Genomic DNA, 15,883 nt, shown 5'->3' with positions numbered 1-15,883 from the left:
TGTTGGGTAAATTACATCAGAATGGGTCTACTGGTCTGGTGGTTAAATGGTGTGTTATTATGGTGGAGGTCTTGTGTTCAAATCCCTATGTAGGTAAGGGTATTATTTTTTGCTTAGATTTCGGGATAGAGTTGTGTAATAGTGGGATTCTGAGTAGTGGATATGTAGTGGGAATTAGGGGAGAAGATTAATGGATTTTGGGGGTTATCAGGATTTTATTTTATTTTATTCTCATAACTGAATTTTGACTCTCCTTTCCAAAAAAAATTCTGTCGTCATTTCTTCTCCCTCTCCTCTTGTCGAAATTATTTGAGTTTTTCCATCTTTCTCTTATTTTTCTTCTTCTTGATTTTTCCCTAATCCATTTATTTTCATTCATTTTCTCACGCGATTAGTGCTCGCTTAGTTTCAATAAGTGTTTCTCTTTGTTTCTGTCATGGATTTCTTAACCATTTAAGTGATAATGTTTTTTCTCTGCGATTTGGGCGTAGGGGGAGGCTCGGACTGGTGAATTCAGTGTTCTCCTCTTAACAATAGTTAAACAGAGGGTTATCGTTGGTGGTAAGTTGGGTTTCTGTTCGTTCTTGGTTGTCAATTTGCTTGTAAATCCGTTAAATTGATGTTGAATATCTTGATTATAGGCTTTGGAGTGCTTGGGGACTATTTTAGCATCAAACAAAACCAAGTGTGTACCCGAAACACAAAAAAAAAATGGATTCGGTGAAAAGCCAAAATTGCTTGCTATTTGGATAGTAGTAGTAGGCTAACTTTGAAAAATTGCCATAAATTATGAAAATCGAATTAGAGGACGAAAAAAATATGAAATTAAAACTTATTGAGTCTAGTTTTTATAGAAGAAACGGTGTAGGTGATGAAATTGTAATCGTAAGGTATAATAAACTTTGTGAGACAAGTTCAGATTGAATTCGAGTTCCCCTATTCTGAATTTGAAAAATCATCAAAAATTGGATAAAAATAATTAGGGGTTAAAATTGATGTGTTTAAATTATTAATGAGCCTATTTTCAATAGAAATAAATGGAAACATCATCAAAATTTTGTACTAAGAGATAATAAATTTTTAGCAAAGAAGGGACGAAGCTGTCAGACAGCAGAACAGGGGTAAGTTTGAAGATTTTACTGTACTTATTGGCTGAACCAAAAATTTTGAAACTTTTATGGTAGAAAGGTATTTGAGTCTAGTTTCAAAGACATCAAACGGATCTTAATGCTGAACTCTGTAGCTCCAGATATAAATAATTTAGTAACAGTGACTCAAGTAGACATCTTTGAAGGAACATATAAGTAAATAGTGAAAACATATATGAATAATTAACTAGCACGGATTACATTAAAAATGGATCACGTGGCCAAGGCCAATTTGGGCCGAGTGGACCACATGGGCGTGTGAGCCCATTTTTCTGAAAAGTTCTGTACGGTTGCATGGGTCGCCCAAGTCGACTGTGGACCTACTGTAGGGTCAGTAAGCTTTACTTAGACCCCTATATGTGTGATTTGTCTGTCTGATTTCTAAACCGAGCATGAATTATGATATCTTAATGTATGTACTATTAATTGCATAATGGCATGACATATTTTGTATGTTGCATTGCATCGGGGTGGGTTAATGATATTTGGAGGAAGTGTCTGTTATCTGGCAGCTCAGCTGCAACCTTCTCGTTATGTGCCACATTTCGGTATAGCATGGTGTGTAGGGATGGGTGGGTTGATTTAATCCCCACATGGTGTGTAGGGTTAGACGGAGATGGTGTGTAGAGGCTGGTGGGTAGAGTTCTGATTTATTATATCTGCATTCTGTATCTGATATAGGCCAAGGCCCTAATGTATTTCTGAGACTGTATCTGAATGGGCTATAGCCCAAACTGATTCTGTGATGGGCATGGGCCCCAGACTGTATCTAATTGAATTCTGTTGATTATTTTTATGCATGTTTTCTGTGGGGATTACACACTGAGCTTGCGAAAACTCACCTTTTCTCTGTTTAATCTGTATAGGTAATCCCCAGACTTGACGGGTCAGTGTAGCGGAGGACTCGACGGTGGCCACACGTAAATTTTAGATAGTTTTCCGTTAATGTCTAGAATTTATAACTTATTTGGGGTTTTTGATGTTTCTTCTGGACTATGGACTGGTTGGCTTTAAATTTGAGACTTTATACTGTTTTTATGGATTCTTTTTAAAAACTGCAACTCCACAAAACACGATTTTTTTTTCTAAAAACTAAGGTTTTTCATAAATAGAAACGATTTTCCCTAAATTAATTGGTTACAAAAGCTTCCACTAAGAGACAAGTTTTAAAGCAAATCAATTAGTTTTTTTTCGAATTAAATAAAAGCTAACTTACTGTAACGGTTTTTAAACTTGACAATCTTGTCTTCTAATCCCTTTCCATGTGACATCGCAAGATTCAACCGTAACGTTTAGGCCAGGTTTGGGTGTTACAAATCTAAAGCGGTTAACTTTTACCACTTTTACAATTTAATTACTAAGTCGACAAATTTAGTTATTCAAAATTCAACTCACCTATACAATAATTCCGTAAATATTTAATAAAAATATTTTCGAGCTCAATTTATAGAAATGAGGTCCCGATACCTCATTTTCCATCACCACTGACTTTATGGTCGTTACTCTTGTACCTTAATTAAACTATCTATTCAATTAAATATTTAAGGACTCGATCATCGGAATCAGAATTTTAAAATTGCATTTTCGACACCACTGACTTTTGGGTTGTTACACTTTGACGTAGAGATGGTATGATGGGCTAGTTGTAAGAACAAAATCACCAAAGGAATGAGGATGCATTTGAATAAAGGATGCAAGCATTAAGAAAATAGTTGCAAGATTTCCACAAAATGGGGTCAAGTGATTTGTCCTAGAACTACTTTAAGGAACCTCCAACATTGAAAGTGCTACTGTACCATGCAGTTGTTAGAAAAATCAGTTTAGAAAAATTTGTTTGTGGTAAAATGGAAGTTTATTTATTTTAAACTAAGGCTTATGACATTCATAGTAATAAACCCTAGATCGAATTATTATTTGTGCTTTTAGTGAGGTGGTCAAGGTCATTTATTGGTTTTCTACCAAATCATCTTCTTTTCTATCCTCGAATTAGATCATCTCATAGTTCCTAATTATAGGAAAAAGTAACAATAATTTACATGAACAAAACATAATTAAATAATATTATTTTAATTGAAAAATTATAGTTTCCTTGGTAGGAAACCCTACAGGCATCAAAAACCCATGTTGGGACTAAGGTTTGCCATCTCCCATGTATTGGGGTGGGCTCTCATGCCCATATTGTGTATTAAGTACAATTGCATGTATTATTCGGGTTTTTAACCAACACATATAATTTAACCTACCAAATAACTTTCTTTTCAGTTCCCAAAATATTAATTAATTAATTAATTCACCCAATTAAATTGTTTTCTCAACCTAATTCTGATTCCATTAAAGCCATGGCAACTTTATCGTATTTGAATTTATAAGAAAATATATTTCATTGCCATGTCTAATAAAATTATGATGGCTAATTAATTTAATTTCAACTTCAAATTTTAATTTCAAGAAATTAATTTATTTTCTAATTCATCTATTGTACTTAGCGAGAAAATGCATTTATTATTGATAGTGATATTTGCAATATTTTTCCTTAATCGTTATATTTATTCATTCCATATTATCATTCCTACATGCAATCTATTTTGGGGTATGTCAAGCTAGCGGAGGGACCAATTTGACATGTATAATTAGGTTTATAAGGTTCCAACTCCTCGTCTATTAAGTAGAACACTATTTAATCATGGAGTCTTTCCACTAAAGTACCGTGATTGACCTCTCCCTTATTATATTCTAAAATGAAAGTAACTTTAATAAGTGTTTCTCCAATAACCTTGCCATAAGTGTGTTACTTTCATAAGATAGCATTCATCTTTTTGGGTTAAATTCATTCAGCAAATATGATTCTATTTTATCTCATGGCAACCATTACATCTTCCTCCATGAAAAAAAGTCAATTACTAAAAAATAGTAATTAAATCATTTGTCCTGGATAAATGACTCGTGGCCACATTACCATTTATTGGGTTATGAATTCCATAATTTTAAATGAAGCTATATCATGAAGAATTTGTATACTCAAAGTACTAGCTTCTGGTTCTTTAGTTGCTTGAACTCATGTTTTTAATACATTAAAGTATACGAGTCACGAATATATGGTCAGTCACTGACTCAAGATTAGCTGAGTCATTGTATAAATGTCACAAGTGAATTAATCCATAAATGGATCTAAGAATAATTTGACTTAGGTCCTGTCCAATGTATTGTCAATCTAGACAATCATGTTTATATCTCTATCTTTTAGGAGTCAATCGTTTTGATACCCAAGACAAGGTATCTCTCTTATTGGATTTGATAAATGGCATCTAATCTTTTAATCGATTTTCTCAATTTTGATTCATCAAACTATAAACCTTTTAGATTACTTACTAATAAAAGTTGACTTTTGGCATTATGTTCCAACCATAAAATGCAACTTAGTATTAGTTAAATATTAAGTAATCAATGAACAAATATTTGCTTACAATTTTCTCTGCATGCAAAAATCATTGAGGACAAATACAAACGACATTAATGTGAATAATGGACTTTTATTAAACCAATCTGTTCAAAAAATTACAAGTACAAATGAACAAATAAACTACATTTAGGGATCTAGATCCTTACAATCTCTCACTTGCCCTAGTGAAGTACATTAGTCATATTTCATATTCCCAAACCTTCTTGGTAAACAAATATGTAAAGTCATTCTCATATGAGATTTTGAATACATTCATTATTCCATCATCCATCACCACTCAAATAATGTGATATTTTCGATCAATATGTTTTGTCCATTTATGATTTCTTGTTTCCTAAGTTTTAGCTATTATTGCATTGTTATCGTAATATAGTGAAATAACACTCTCCATACTAGGAATAACTTTGAGATTCGTAAGGAGCTTTTGAAGCTATATTGCTTCTTTTGTTGCCTCAAATGTGGCCACATATTCGACCTTCATAGTGGAGTCACCAGTACAACCTTACTTGACACGTCTTCACACTATAGACTTGTTGTCTAAGACAAAGACACGGCCTAATGTTGATTTCCTCAAATATTGACATGTTTGAAAGTTAGAATATTTATATCCAAGTATATAATATCCCATTCTCTATAAAAATCTAAGTATATGTTTAACTACTTGTCAATGTCTTGGACCTAGATTTGTCTGATATCGACTTACTATTCCTACTGCATAACAAATACAGACATGTGAATAACACTACATACAAGGGACTTCCTATTGAGGAACCTTTCTCAAAAGCTTTCGCTCTTTTTCTTTCACAGTCTTGGCACAGTCCTCTAAAGAAAATTGAAAGCCTAAAATAGAAGGTCGTGATCCCTTCTTTGAGTCAACCATCGCAAAAGGTTCCAATATACTGTCTATGTATGAAGTTTGTGATAAAGCTATCACTTTATTTTTTTCAATCCCTAAGGATTTGAACTCCTAGATCATATTTAGCTTCACCCAAATCCTTGAAGCTAAATTGTTGGGTTAACCTCATTTTAACCGATGACAATGTCCTTGCATCATTTTTAATGAGTAGTATGTCATCAACATATAGAACTAGAAAAACCATCTTTCCATAAACTATCTATCTATAAATGCATGGTTCATCAATGTTTTGCTCAAACCTAAAAGTTAAGATTGCTTGATCAAATTTGATTCCATGAACGGGAGTCTGCTTGAGCCCATATATGGACCTTAGTAATTTTCAAAATTTATGCCCATTTCCTTTAGTTACATATCCAGTGGGTTGCACCATATAGATGTTGGAAAAGATAAGTTTAGAAAATATTATTTTGGGATAAATTTGTTTTTCCAATATGATCCTATTTTATTTTATAGTATTCATTACATCTTCCTTCATAAAAAGTAAATCATTACCAAAATAGTAATTAAGTAATTTATCATAAAGACAAACAACTCGTGACCAAGTTTACTTTTTATCTATCATGTAATACCAATGAGACGATATCATTTACCTATTTCTTAGGTTATGAATTCCACTATTATGAATGATGCTACAGACTACAGAAGTCATATACCCAATGCACTAACTTTTGGTTCCTTATCTATGTGAACCTACTTTTTTACTGACATCAAAGTATACGAGTCACACATACATAACCCACCATCCACTCAGGATTAACGTATGCCACACTATGAATGTCACAAGTGAATAAATCCATACATAAATTTAGGATCTATTCTACTTGGGTCCTATCTAATATACTGTCAGTCTAGTCAGTCACATCTATGTCTCTATCTTTTGGGAGTCATCCACTCTGATGCTTAAGACAAGGTATCTCCCCAATTGAACTTGATAGAAGACATTATTCTTCCAATTGGTTTGTTTATTTTCAATTAGAATAATGACATGTTTAGGTTCATCTACTAATACAAGTTGTCTTTTTCAATTACAATCCGATCATGTAAGACTACTTAGTATTTGTTAAACGTTAGATAACCAATAAGCCAATATTTGATTTCATTTTTCTTTGCGTGCAAAAATCATTGAGAACAATGTATAAAGGGTATTAATGTAATTTATGGATAGTTTTGTTATTCCAATCTATTCGAAAATATAAAAGCATAGAAAATGAATATACTACACTTAGGGCACCAGATCCAACACCATCTTGGTTGGGGCACGATGACCCAACCCTAGCCTTACTCCTTGCACATATGGTTGAGCGTAATGCCTAATCGCTCCCCGCACATCTTGTGTCTGTTGGGGCTGCGGTGGCCTCGACTCCTACACATTTGCCTCACGCAACTACTTGGCTAGTTGTGATGCCCCAACTTTCTTGTGGGGTGTCGCACGCCATGCAGTGCTTAGTGTGTCTTACCTTAGTTCGTTTTGGGTTATCAATCCACTATGCTTTTCTAGGTTTTAATGAAAATTTTAAGGATACATAAAATACCAAGTCATTTACAGTTCACATAATTTTTTTATTTTAAAATATAAAATTAAAACATATATGGAGATAATAGTCCATGATCTAATTACAAACCCAAAAAATTTGAAATGCCTAAATACAATCGATCTAATTCTAAGAACCATATATATAACAATCCAAAATATGCATACAATTTAAAAATATCACTTTTTATCTTATTTAATTAAACAATGAGAGAGAGAAGAAAATTCGGTAGTCGTTTTATACTATAAATATAACACAATCTAGCTTTGATATCAATTGTTGGAAAAATCAGTATAGAAAGTGTTTGTCACACAACAAAAGTTTAATTTTTTTTAAAAAAAATTGAGGTTTTTGATTATTATAGTAATAAACCCTAGACCGATTTAGTACATGTGCTTTGAGCGAGACAGTCTAGGCCGTTTCTTGGCTTTCTGGCAAACGATCTTTTTTGCTATCCTCGAACCCCGACTGGCTTAGAGTGTGGGTTCTAACTTCATGAACTGGTTGCAAAAAATAAAAACTTTAATTATTTTTCAAGAGGAAAATTAATTATCTCTATGAGAAACCAAAACTTTGAGCTTTTAAGAAAATAGAATTTATTCACTAAATAAATTACCATTATTTTCTAATAGAGTAACTGCACTAAAAATATGAATAAATGGGATAATTTTGGCTCAACCCATAATTCCTATTTATAAAAAAAAGGCACAAGAATTTTATTTGAACAATAGGTAATTAAATAATAAAATTTTAATAGAAAAAAAATACAATTCCCTTATAGGGAATACTAAGGGGCAATAACAACCCTTACTCAAACTAAGGTTTGTGACCCTTACATGTTGGATAGGCCTATTGGGCATGTCTTTAGCATTGAGTACAATTATAAGTGTTATCTTAAACTTTAACCAACTCATATAATTTAATCAACCCAACAACTTCTTTTTCTATTTCCCAAAATATTAATTAGTTAATTAATTAATTTTCACAACGCAATTCTAATTTCGTTAAAGTTATGAAAATTTTACCGTATTAGAATCTATGATGAAACATATTTAATTGTCCCATTCCATAAAACTAAGATGACTAATTAATTTAATTTCCATTTTAAATTCTAATTATTTAATTTTAATCAATTAAATAACAACTAAAAAATAATTTAATTTTTAAGTCATCTTTTTGTACATAGCGAGAAAACGCATCCACTGTGAGTAGTGATACATGCGATCTATTTCTCTTAATTTTTGTTTTCATTCTTTCTAAAAATTGATCTACATGTAATCCATTTTGGGTTATGTCAAGCTAGTGGAGAGACCGACTAGAAATTTATAAATAAGGCTCAAATAATTTGTAATTAAGTTTTGAATCTTCATCTATTAATTACAACATTATTTAATCATGGAAACATTACACTAAAGTACCATAATTGAACTCACCCGTATTATATATCATTACAAAAACAACTTCATAGATGCTTGTCCAATGACCTTATCATAAGTGTGCTACCCTTATAAGATATTCTTTATCTCTTTAAGCTAACTTTATTTACTCAATATGGTTCTATTTTATTTCATAGTAATTATTACATCTTCCTTCATAAAAGATCAAGTTTATCACTCTGATTAGTGGTAATAATCATGTTTGGTAGAAAGGATTGTCTATAGGTTGATATGTCGGCCACCAAGGGGTGTCAAATAAGTTTTGAGTTGTTGGCCATGTATAAGGTTATTGTGAGGGTCGTTTGAGTTATAAATAACGACGTGGCTAGTGATGTTTGGGGTAGGGGTTCTTGCTTTTGTTTTTGTTTTATTCTTTTACCCCTGTAAGAGTTCTTGGTCAAAGAAGAATGAATGAGTAGTCTGATAAGCAAGAAAGGGTTGTAGAGCGTAACGGAACACTTCGCGGGGGAGGGCAGTAACCAGCTTCCTTAAGACCTTCTGTTAGTCTCCTTTGTGTCCTTGTATACTATTAGTTTATGGTTTACCATAGCTTAAGGTTATGAGTGCAGGTAAAACCATCTTCTCTAAGACGTGGTAAGTTGTTGCATGTAATCATCTACATGTGTATATAAGTGATACGAACAGACATGACTTCTTTGGCGCATAAGCTCGGTATCCGGAAAAGTAAGATGAGCTATTGGTAGGGCACGTTATTTGTTAACCAGATTGACAAATAAGATGAGCCACTGGTAGGCAATGATAGTTGCTAACCAAAATGGTGAATATGCTAGGTATCTAGTAGGACATGTTATTTGTTAACCAGCCTGGCGATTTGGGTTTTACCATTGGTAGGGCATGTTATTTGTTAACCAAGGCAAAACGCCCTAACCTTGCAGGGGAACACATGTGTGTTCAAAATAAAAAGGACAAAGGTACTATTTCTTATGCTTATATATATGGAATCTGAGGCTAGCATAAGGAAGGGTGTGAAAAAGAGTAAGAAAATGTGAACACTGGGCTAGTTGCATGCAGTACATGTATATTTAAAGTGAGGAATAAGATCGTCAAAAAGGAATGTTTGAATATATAGTTTCATTGCATGACAAGCATTAAGTCTTAATCCTATCATTGTGTTTTGGATGAAGTGCATTTGTGAGTAGGATATGTGCTTGGCATATGGTAATCACCAAGGGATTGTTATGCTCAATAGCCATATAGTACCTGTCAACAAATATGTCTGGGATGGTAGTGGTAAGAGTTGGTAGTATTGTGTCTGTCCAATTGAAATATCTGTCGTTGTTAAAGGAATTGTTCTTTGGGAATGTAATGGCGAACTATGTTCGCTAGACGATAGTGTCCGCTAGGAGATACTATCCGCCAAGGATAGTTATTCGCCATTGTTGTATGTAAGAGGGTATAATCCCAATCATCTCAACGTGAATCCTGTTGACTTATTGTTGTTTATATATGTATATATATACATTCAGTTAATCCTATTCATGGAAATTTATTAGAAAAGGTTAAGCATTTATATTTTTAGAGTTCATTAAGTTCTTTTGAACTCACTCCCTTCTTTCTCTTTTTCCAGGTGATACCATAGTGTAAGGGATTGTGGAAGGGACTTAGCCAAAAAAGCGACCTCTGTTGTGAGCCCCGCCTATGTTTGTTTTGTAACATGCATATGTATATTACGGGGTGGCATGATGTATCAAATTTGTATTTTGAAACGATGAATATATTATATGAAGTGTGTGGGCACTCTAAATAACCTATTTGGCGAATAGTTTTAAAGTACCTTGTTTTTTCAATCTATTTTATTATACCGAATTGCCAAATGCTTTCCTACATTTTTCTAAGAATATAAAAAATAATAAAAACAAGTTTAAGCAAGTTTTTAGTTGTAATGCCTCAGTATGCCAGTCGGGGGTTGGGGTGTTGCATTGACAAATAGTAATTAAATAATTCATCATAAACAAATAACTCTTTACCACAATACTTTTGTATCTTTCATGTAATGCCAGTGAGAGGATACCATTAACCCTTTATTGGACAATGAATTCTACTATTACAAATGAACCTATGTCATGCAGAAGTCGTATACCCAATGTCCTAGCTTTCAGTTCTTTAGTTACTTGAACTCAGACTTTTAATATATTGAAGTATACAAGTTACGCTAGTCAGTCACTTACTCAAGATTAAGGTAAGTCACACTATGAAGGTATGATTTGTCGTAATCTGATACATAAAATTAGGCTATGTATTATACTTAATGAGCTTGTTCTTAAGTAATTTGAATGTCTTTTTCGTGTTTTTACTTAGTTTTAGTTTTTCATTTTAATAAGTGAATTAACACATTTTATGCTACTTTTGAGACTTGAATTGGCCAAATGCACCATCGGGACCCTAATGGTTGATTGAGTGTTGTAAGGAGTCAACAATGACTCGAGCATAAACGACAACATCGCCTAGAAGGGGGTATCGTGATATTGAAGCGTGGAAGTTGTCATACCCCTAATAATACTGAAACAAGAAGAATTGAGGCCATCAATAGTGGTATCACAATACCAACCATGGGTATCGTGATACTCAACTTCCCAAGGACTCCCATTTTAATATTATTATGGGTATCGCGATACCAGACCATGGGTATTGCGGTACCTTTGTCATAAGGAGAAAAAAATTGACTGCAGGGGTAATCTTTGTCAAACTTCAACACCAATGAAAAACACACACTGAGGGGTATTTTTGGCACAATTTTTGTGATGTAATCAGATCAAAAAGCCTTCTTTTGGCTGAAAGAAAAGAGACTTTTACGATATTCATCTTTTTTTTATCTTTTTAGCTTAGGGTTTAGTTGTTTTTCTCATCTTTTTAGGATTCAAGCTCTTTCTTTTTTGGTTTAAGTTAAGTTAGTTAGTTAGTTAGTTAAGTCTACTATAGCGAAATGTTAATTACCTTTTAATAGTTCAACTTTCCTTGTAGTTACACTTTATTCCTTTAATTTAATCTTATTTAGCTTTGTTTCATTTCACCTGTTAAAAATTGTTTCTTTAATGTTTTTATTCATCTATTTTTCTCCCATTGTTGCTTTATTCAAGCTTGTGAAAGAAAACTTAGGTTTTTATTGCTTGTTTTGTGATTAAGTTAATGCAATTAGTGATTGATTATCTGTGGTTAATGTGTTTAGTAGCTAAATATTAAGTGGTTGGTTGAGGGAAATATGAGTAAGTTGATTTTTAGGTTTAGGGACTAAATAAAATAGACTTCAAAACTTAGGATTGATGCCCCTAGGGAAAATTAAGATAAGTGAAACCGAGAGGATATCTTATCGGGCACCAATTTGATAGTCTCGAATTAGTTTGGTGAGGTCGAGACATAAACCAGAATAATTTGTCTCAATTAGTAAAATTGAGACCAATAGGTAAAATTGAGCCAATTTAGGAGTAATGACAATTTATATCCCTAATTTCAAGATTAACCAACCACATAGAAATCAACCAACCGTAGTTTGTTATCGTATTTGTTAGTTTCATATTTTACATGATTTACAATTTAGTCCTTGTCCGTTGCTAGGTAATTAATTAGTGTATTTAACGTCATTTATGGCCTGTTGTACTATAGTGCTTAGTGATTAATCAGGTAGACTCTTTTAATTGCATGTTCGTAGTTTAGAAGTCGCTTAATTGCCAACTCTTTTGGGTTTGATCCTTAAAATGCTCTAGTGTTCCATTGAAACTACAAATATTACAACTGACATTGTATGCTTGCAGTTAAAACCGTACTTTTAAATCATTTTATAAAATTGTTGTTTTTTGTGCATGCACACAAGCAGTCAAGATCACAAGTGAATTAATCTAGTATTAATTTGAATTAGGTCCTATTTGATTTATTGTCAATCTAGACAATCACATTTATGTCTCTATCTTCTAGGAGTCAATCACTCTGATACTCAAGACAATATATCTGTAACAACCCATTTTTTAGTGGTGTTGGAAACAGTGGTTTTGAGACCACAATTCCGATGAGAGAATCCATAGATATATTTAATTAATATTTATAAATTAAATATAGTATAATTGTGAATTGTGATTTAATAGATTTTATTAATTGGTTAGTTATTCAAGGTACAAGTGGAGTGTACTGAAGGTCTAGTAGTTTTGGAAAATGAGGTATCAGGACATTGTTTCTATAAACTGAGCCTGTGAATATTTTTATTAAATATTTAAGAAGTTGTTATATAATTGAATTAAAGTTTGGTCCAAAAGTTTTAGTGATTGAATAGTTAATTAAGGAAAAAAAAGACAAAATCGTAAAAAATGTAAAACTAGATCGCTATTGAATTTTATTAATTGAAAGGCTTAATTGTTCAAGGCAGGATGATTTAAGAGGCAAATATACCCTTTCTAAAGTGAGTGAATGGTTAATACATGATTTTACTTATTTTATATGTTAAATTTATATTAAATAAAAATTAAAATAATAATAAAGGTTAAAATAATAACATTAAAATAAAGGAAACATAAAAAGATCACAATTATCATTCTTCTTCTTCCTCATAACCGAAATATTCATTGGAGAAACTCGGAGCATCCGGCCTTCATCTTCCTTTTGCATGTAGGCTTAATCAAGGTTTGTTTTTCATAATTTTTACGTTTTTGAGATTGTTGCAATTAGATTCAACTAACTTGTATCTTTGTTTTAAAAATGTTAAAGATTTTAAAGTTTTTGTTGATGTTAATTGAAGCTTTTTAATGTTTATGGTCGATTTTAAAGCTTAGAAATTAAATAGGATTAATTTGTTAAGTAAATTTTGTTAAATTTGCATATAGGGACTAAAATGAAAAGTTGATAAAATTTTCAAGAAATTTCTAAAAATTTAGTTTTTAGAGGGCTATAGAAGGACATAATCGAAATCAGAATGAAAAAAAAGTTCAATTGTGAAAGTTATAATAGTTTTGGTTTTAGGAACTAAATTGAATAAAATGAAAAAGTTTAGGGGAATCAACTAATAAAATTAAACTTCTATATACTTATAATAGAATGATATAAGATGGTTGGAATTGATAAATTGAATTGAATTATTGAATAGATCAGAAATTGGACCAAATTGATGAAAATTAGGGAAATGACAAAAATTATTTATTAGTCCTTAGAGAGTTTTTTGTTTGCTGTCTTGACCATGTAAGTTCATACGGTATGTTTGTGTTAAATTTTTATGCATTTAGAATTATAATTGTAATTATATTTGATTGAAATTTTAATTTTTACAATTCGGTACAAAAAGGTGAATGAGAGGCCTAAATTGAGTACAATGAATTGCAAATTGAAATAACTATGGAATTTACCCTAAATTGAACTGAAATAAAATATGTTATGTGATGATGTGATGATGTGATGAAATGAGCCGAATTGATTTGATCTAGACTGGTTGATAGTGATAAGGACTAAATTGAATATATGTGAAAGTATAATATAATGTTATAATGCGAAATTGAGCATATATTGAGATGATTTATTGCTTCCATATGTTGGATAAATGTACTTATGGTGAAATTAAATATGAATGGAGGTATTGGTTGATAATGAAATATGAAATAAATACCTTATTAATTATTCGGCCAGAGTCGGATATAGTTGTCATGTCATAGGATAGGAAGAGTTCAGGCTTATTTTGACTACAAGTTGATAAGGCACTGGGTGCCAATTTTCTTTGGTTATATCGATGAGACACTAGGTGTTAACCTTATTGATAGCGTTGGGTGCAACTATTTGCTTTGGATTTATCTGATGAGGTACTGAGTGCCAAACTGGTGTGTTGGTTGGGTCTGTGTACCCATCCGAGTCTGAGTCATGCTAATAGAGAAATAAATGGTAAAAATAAAATATTTGATATTTGAAATGGCAAATGATGTGAAATGGAAGTGAAATGTGAAATGGAATATGAAATTCTAAAATGAGTTGGGAACATTGATTGATTATGTTCAATGAATCCATGAATTTGGAAATTGAGATGGAATGTGATTCATAATTTGTATTATGAATGGAAGTAGTAATTAACATTAAGTTGACAATTGATATATATATTTGGTATAAAGATGAATTGATATGAAATGGGAATGAAGTTTATATAATTTAATATGAATTTGATTGAGAATTCAAACTATGAAATGAAAAATGATGTCTGACATTAATTTGAAATGAGATGTATTACAGGTAAATAGATCGTATGATATGATTAAAATAGTGAATTGATTAAATGATTGTTTGCTTTATGAATGATAATGAAATGTTGAATTAAGTGAATTGAAATGTTATATGATTGAGTTAATATATAGTATGATAAATATTGAACTCACATTTTTTATATGTGAGCAAACTTTACCAAGCTAAGTAGCATGTAGTGTATAATTATAACTAGAGGTAAGCTATTTGATTTTAATACCTGTGAACTTACTAAGCAATTGTAATGCTTACTCCCTTGTTTCCCTTTTTCCTGTAGTGTCAACTTGTGGAACGTGTCAGGCGGATCATTGAGAAACTCACACTATCTCAGTATTGATTCTGTAATCTTTTGACTATATTAAGGCTTGGTTATGTATGACATGTACTTAGGAGTTGCTTTGGTTTACTTATATAGTGGTATGGCTTGAAATCCTTGGTGTAATTATCGCAAAGAATATGCTTGTTTGTTGAAAACATATGCATTAGTAAATGGTTGAATTGTGTATTTGCTATTTGAAATGACATTTTGAGTATGTAATTATATAGGTAATATGAGGTCATAATATGAATTAGTTGGTTTGAAAGAGAGATATATAATATTTGGCATGTACCTAGGAGATTTATGTGGTTGTATATGTTATGCTTTGAATGAATTTAGCATTTTAAATGTTATGTGAATATGTATATAACTATAAGTTTGGTAATGATCTTGGTATTTGGTAATCTTTGTTGATTGTTTAAGTATGTATGTTATAATGCTTATGTGGTGATAAGGTAATATGTTTAAAATATGCTTAGTAAATAAATGATATGTATATGATAGGTTTGAATGAATTTGGTAAGGTATTATGCATGCTTGAATGGTTGATATTGAATCATTATTACAAGGTGTTATAAATGAATAAATGAGGTATGCCATGTTAATTGTTTTGAGGTGCCTTGGAAGGCATATTGGATTGTTTTGAATATAGTGTTATGTTTGAATTTGAATATTTGTTGATTGAGGTGTCAATTGTGGCATATTAGTTAGGCACTTAGGATAATTGTTATAAGTGATATTTGCGGTATGCCTTTGGTTGATGTTTTTCAAGTATATAATTTTATCTATGGTTACCACTTGAGTTTTAGGTGTTTTTATGCATGAAATGAATATTTTAAAGATTGGTCTT

Source organism: Gossypium hirsutum, chromosome D10 (genome assembly GCF_007990345.1).
Source record: "Gossypium hirsutum isolate 1008001.06 chromosome D10, Gossypium_hirsutum_v2.1, whole genome shotgun sequence".
Classification (NCBI taxonomy): domain Eukaryota; kingdom Viridiplantae; phylum Streptophyta; class Magnoliopsida; order Malvales; family Malvaceae; genus Gossypium; species Gossypium hirsutum.
This window is presented reverse-complemented; position numbering follows the sequence as displayed.